We start from the raw sequence: 6,929 nt of genomic DNA, 5'->3' as shown, positions 1-6,929 counted from the left end.
CTAATAAGTGAGGAATTGATATTTCTGAGCACAGAGCTAGGAAGAGAAGCTTCCCTTGGTAGAACAAGAGGGAATTTCAGGCAGAGAGAGCTAAAGATCTCACAAGCCCATCAGGCAAATATTTGAAAGAATAATGACACAATAAACTTGGCATTTTACAGCCTCAGCTAATGAGCAAGCTTCGGCACTTACAGCTCTAACATAATTGAAAAGCAGAGCATTATTTAACCTATTTCTCATCAGTATAGGTGTTTCACCCTGAAGGCTCAGTTCAATCTCCCTCACCCACTTATTCCACCAATGATTTGCTATGGGCATTTCTCCCTTCACTAGGGTACCAAATTCTGCCTTCTGTAAAAGCAAGACTATTAATTGAAACAACCCCCTTCAGTATTTTCTTCTGTTCTTTGTTCTTTTCTGTTCTTTAACACCAAGGACCATCGCCTTCCTCTCTCTTCAGCCCTAATTTTAAATACATGCACTATTTCTAGAATGTTTATCCAAAGTTAAAAAACATTTCCCTATATATTTTGAAATAACCCTCTTAAAACAAACAAACAAACAGAAAAAAAAAAAAAAAAGTAGGACAGGCATGTTAAAGAAGAAAAAAGAAGGCATCAGTCTGATTCAGTGTAGTTGCTACAGCTTATTATGGTCAGATTTGGAGCTGGTCTTCAATCCACAACTCTTCCTCTACTCAACTGGAGTTGTGAGTGCTCAATTCATCCTTCTGATCAGTCTTAGGAAGAGCTCAGGGTTCATATTTGACCTAATTTTCCAAAGTATTCAAAGTTCTCATCAAGACAGCAGCTGCTGGCCACTTTGTTCATGTAAAAGGGGGGTTCAACAACACCCTTAAGAAAGGGTCTTGGAAATCAATCCAGAAGGATAGGTTAACTATTCGCAATTCAAATTGACTCTAATGAGAGTTGCGGGGTAAAGAACACCTCCAATTCAGATCGTACCAAGATGTAACAACTATACCTCTCTAATTAAAACCTCTTCATTAAGAGAACCAGTCTACCTCTTCAACAACAACTGTGGAAGCCCTGCTTATCACTTCCTCAGCACTTCAAGAAGGTCTCCAGCCAAACCAGAAAACCTAATCTATGTTGTAATCTTATTTCCCACCTTGACAGAGATGGAAAAGAAATCTTTTTTCCTCTCTCCATATAAAAAGCTTTTGGGCTGCATTTGGCCTTAGATAAAGATATAAAAAGGGAGGAAAAATCTGAATCTGTAGGTCACCCTTAGAGTTCTGACTAAATAATAGATGCAGTGTTGTCAGTGACCCTCTTATAAGATGGTTACCTGCTGTTTCGCTTGGAGCAAATTGGACCTGCATGTAACTGATCCCACTGATATCCTTACAGCTCTAAGCCCATTACAAAGGCTGAAAGGTTTTAAATGAAAGAAGAAAAGAATATGTGTTTTCTGAGATTTATGTCTATGGAAGAAGCAGGGCAGTGGTAGTTTAAAGAATCCTATGTAAACAGAAGTTGAGTACTAATCCTCTTTTATTTCTGATATCTGCAGGAGGCATAGAAGGCTCCAAAAACAGTAAAAGTGCTTGCTTGGGAGAAGCAGCAAAAAAGCTGAGAGCCTTTGGCTGTCTTCATGAATACCAGGCAGGAAGCCAGGTCACTGATGCAGGAGAGTTAAGGCAGAGGCTACAGGTTTGCTGCTCTGAAATGGAAGGACCTAGTCCTCTTCTGCAGAAATCTCCCCTTCTGTTGTGGAAGCTGCTGCTATGGAAACAGGATCAGAGGGCTGCACTAGTGAACCTGATCTCTTCTGCTGAAGTGGGTGGGTTGTTGCTGTAGCTCAGAGTGAAGCAAAACCTAACAGGTAGCTCATACCCCCATTGTAATCCCACCTTGCAGTACAAAACAGGTCCTGCTCACAGCACCCATCACTGAAACACAGCCACACCACAGAAAGACAGTGTTGCAGAGAAAGATGTTGTCCTGTTAAGCAAGAGCTACCCTTCTCAGCACAGACAAGCAGAGCATAGTGCAAATTGCTGCAAGCTTGCCATATGTTTGCGAGTCACAACCTCTGTCTTGCAAAGCCTGACACTTCCTGATTAAGTCCTACAAATAACCAGGCCTTATTTCATTCTTTGTCTAAAAGGCAATTCTTGAGGAGGTACTGTGCATCCTAACATCGCTCTAGATTTGGCTTGTACAAGGGCCATGTAGAAAAGTTTGACAAAGTATCTACTTCAGTGACCTACAGTCTTGGGTGTTGCTCTTGGAGATTTTCTCTCCAGCTGTGGCCATGCAGCCTGCACAGTTCATGACTGCCAACATGCCCAGGGTCCATGAGCATTAGCGTTCTGAGAGTATGATGAGAATCAGAGCTGCTTGGATCCACCCTCAGCTGACTCCATCAGCTGTTGCAGGACAAACTGTTCTGTATTGTACAGGGAAATTCTCACTATCACTGTCTAGTGAAAAATGATGTTCTTGTAAACACTGCATTACTACTTCGGGAAAGTTCTGGTGTTAATTAACACAGTGGCCCGAAGAATCCAACCACTTTCATTGAGCAAAGCGCATACCAGACAGAAAGCGTGCTGCCTCAAAGAACTTGTTGCTAGAGAGGACAAGAAAAAGATTAGAAGCAGGAAATCATTACATCTACCTGTCACTCTAAGAACAAAAAGACAAGATCAAAGACATTCATTCCTTTCTAAGCCTAGCATATGACAAAAAAATTCAGTTTGATTTTGAGCCTTCCATTTCACTTTACTTTGACTGCTAAAAGTAATATTGACTATCCCAAGAGGATGAGAATATTTCTTTGCTTCTTTGAGGTACTATGACAATTAACATGGGTATAACATTTTAGGAAGCTACAGAAATGGAAGGCACCGTAAAAGTTCAAAGCAATATTATTATATGGCTCAGAAAATGATACAATATGCTGACAGGAATTATGCAGTATAGTGCTTAATAGACTTACAGCCAGCATAATAAAAATTCTGTCAGTAATAAACTCTTTTCCCAGTTGACTGAGGACCTGAGTTGCCAAAACCTATCTCCCCCTTGCAGATCCTATAGAACTGCACCTTCACAGACTGTAAAATGGTACCCCAATGACATTGTCAGTCTTTTTATTATCTACAGTAATGAAAAATACAAATGCTTCACCTTAGAATTCTTTTGCTTAATGCTAAGTAGATGCATTAACAGAACAATACAAATTTATGCACACTCAAGTGAATGCGTTTGCAACTAAGTGAGTAACTGTCCTGAATAAAATATCTTAGAAATAACCTCAGTATTAAAATGCAATATCTTATTTCAAAATCATCTGGACAATCTGTTCTTCTGTCTTACCTGGCCCACAAAGCAACCAACACACACAAAAGCCTTAAAAAGTGAAAACATTAGTGGGTATTTGTTTGCTACTAGCACAATGATAGTTTTTCCTGTTTATCATGTAGTCATATGTGATGAAGTTGTGTGTCCAAGTGATCATGAAAAATAAACATGATACCACAAATGCCAATGTCCAGTAACATCCCTACAGCCATTTCTAAGGGTCTTTGATTTACTTGTTAGGTATAAATGATTTGGTCATTGATTACCTGATTGAAAATAACATCTTGTCCACTCAGCTGCCAATACACTCCAGAAGGAGAACAGTGGGCAGAATAATTTGTAAACAACATTGAAAGCTGTTTACATAAACAGATCAATGTACAAATGCGTACAGAAAATAGGGCCTATTGATAGATTAGTCATACAGAGAATTGACAAGAATTCATTAAGTAAGTATTACCAGTTTACCACCTTTAACCATCACACCATAGCAGATGATGTATTTCAGATGAGAGGCTTCGGTAGTCTCAGAACAATGTTTTGAAGTGTTTAAACACCTATGAACTACCAGTTTGAATTGAGGCATCAACACCATTTTTTTTCCCTTTATGTAGGGTAGGCCACATTTCAGGGTTTTAACTGAATGCAGATAAGACTTAGAAAGCAGTCTCCCTTGTCTGGATATTAAAAGTCATGAATAATCTTCTCATTTAAGGAAAAGAGTTAATCAACAGTGTCATGGGTCAAACTACTGAAGTCTAGCACAAGTACAGTATGCATGATCCATACCTTTCTGCTCACTGCCAAGCTGCCAAGAGTAGCTTTTTGCATTATAAATACTACACATTTCTGTTTCCAGACAATTCTTTGCCTTGTGATACTTCAATCTGAAAGTTTACTACAGACCATAAAAGCCCAGATGCGAGTTGTATTTTCTGTCCTTAAACTTCGTTTACCATCCTATACCATAACTACATTATTAACACAGCAAAACTGTCTTTTCTATGTGAACTGAACAGCAATCTATAAGCCAAATTAAGCTGGATTCTAAAGTGGAGCACAGAGCCATAACCAAAATGGCACACACAAGCTGTGAGAACAGAGTCCTGGGACACCCCGACACCAGAGTGGAGTACTCCAGTCTCTCTATAGATACCTTTTATTTCAAAGGCTGTTGCAGCTGTGTGTCTTCCAGAGAGACTGCAGCAGGGCAGGGTGGAAAAGTGCTCATCTCATCCATGTGTGGGATGTCCAGATTAAAGGGAAAGCTGCTGTCTGCATCATTTCATTCAGGCACAGAGGGGTAGAGAGTGCTGACTATATGTTTAACTAGCCAAGTTGAATAAAAAAGTGTGGCTGGTCAAACAGCTTCAGAGGGGAGCAGAATCCTTTACAGGACACCAACTTTGAGGCTGGAGAGGTGTTATTAACAATGCTACAGCCGTAAGTCTTTATCCAGATCCTGCCATCAGCTATTGATGCTTAAGCATCAACGAGATTGTTTTCTTTACATATGTTCTATGAGAGCTCACAACATGGAACTGGTCCACAGAAAAAAATAATCTGTGAAATATATGTTGCCTAAGAACAGCCTGAATCTTTCTTGCAACAAACATTTTCTTAAAGATCCTAAAAAAAACCAACAACAAAGACAACTAAGGAGAAGAGCAAATCATTTGACATAGGAAACTGCTAAGAAGACAGTACTTTTTCAACACACTGATGTCACAAGAACAATACAGATTTATTGTACTATGGGAAACACTGGAATTACTTTGATATATTTACAGTGTTGTTATCTTGTGTTAAGTCTTCTAAGGATATTATGACCAAACACCACAAGGCCTTCCCAGAAATGTATCACAAACCTAATAAACACATAAATAAACCAACATTTCTTTGTCATTTATTGATTTCTTAGAGGCTTGTGGAATACAAAGAACAGGCCTCTGGAATTTAAAGCAGCACTGTCTTATGCAGCTGAAAGGCAGAAATCAGAAGGATTTTCTGTACCCATAGTCCAAGATGTGAAGAGAATACAAGAAGTTGAAAGTTGGATGAGAAGAAACAGATACTGAGCTTCTGTGAAGCTAGAGATAACATGGGTATCTATCTCTTACTCATAGAACCCATCAGTTCTATCTGTCACAACAAGCTGTGATGATCAGCATTTAACATTGGTAGCCCATAAAGGAATCTAGAACTTAGAGTTTAGCACTCTGAATTCTTAACTTCAGTTAAGATGCCTTCTCATACCAAAGTGCCCTTGCTGAGATTTTTCCTTTGTCAATAGTGTTGCAATACAGATACAACTAGAATAATTCAATGAAGAAGCAAGAAAAAGAGCTTTCTTCTCCCAGCAGACCTACTTCTTTTCTCTCACATAAACAGTAGTGGCAAGTAGCAACAGATCTTTATCATTATTAAAGCAATCAGTCTTTGCACAAGATGCTTTGAAGTGTGGTTAATGAAGATAGTCAGGTTGGACAAGAAGAAACATTTGGGGGAGGATTTGGTGAAGCAGAAATAGCATAATTGTTGATAAGCGACCAAATGTTGTGAACACCGCAACATCTGTGCTATTAGGTTAAAAAGGTTTGTGGATATAAGCAACAAACTGAACCACAAATCTATAAATGCAAATACTTTATACATCTGTGTATATAAAGGAAAGAATCAGAACATAGAGACAGTGGAATAGCTCAAATTCCAATTCAGCTATCGTGTTTGCAGAGCTTGATTTATAGATTTTAATAGTGAATCTTCTCTATACTGGAGCTGTCTTAAGCATCATTAAATTACTAAAATTTGTTGCAAGCTAAGAACATACATATGCTTTTACAACAGCTCAGCTCAAATAGCATAACTTGTCTGACAGCAATTGTAAATCACTGTAAGATGAGTCTGAATCAAGTGAACCCTCATGTATCACCCCGCCCCTATTACCCCCAAAATAGGAAATAACTTCAACATCAGAGAAAAAAATAAATAGAAGTGGACAACCATTTTCATTTCCAGGACTAAACTAGAGAGAACAATGATCTGAACAATGATCTGAATATTCTTCTTCTTTCAAACCCAGAATCACCAATCTGGCTGCTAGGCTGTGTGATGCTCTGAACTCTGCTTCCCTTACCTGAAAAATTCTGATCTGCTCCAGGACCATAATACATCTTTAGGAAAGTCTTCCTGTATCCACTATAAGCCATAAAATTTGCATAGGAAGCACTGAAGTCAAGCCTGAAGTTATTTGTTTTCATGCTTTTACTTGAACCCCAAACCTCCGGTCCCCCAAAAAACACCCCAAAACACACAAAAACATGCCAGATTAAGTGAATTCAAGAAAGGAGAGTATGTTTCTCAAGCAACAAATCTAGGAAAAGTATTAGATCTCTTATCTCATCTATGCACAACTTTTTGTGAATTTAATTGATCTGGTGTTGCCTCCCAGTCTGCATCCTCCTTGAGTTAAAATCCTGATTGGTATGTAATCACTGGAAGCTCAGAGACAAGGATGGGTGAAGCTACCATTTTTGCTGCAAATGATAAAATCCTTTCCTTCCTGACCATGAAGAAAAATATCACTGCCTTTGTCTCTTT

The sequence above is a fragment of the Excalfactoria chinensis genome, chromosome 5 (assembly GCF_039878825.1).
Source record: "Excalfactoria chinensis isolate bCotChi1 chromosome 5, bCotChi1.hap2, whole genome shotgun sequence".
Taxonomy (NCBI): Eukaryota; Metazoa; Chordata; class Aves; order Galliformes; family Phasianidae; genus Excalfactoria; species Excalfactoria chinensis.
This window is presented reverse-complemented; position numbering follows the sequence as displayed.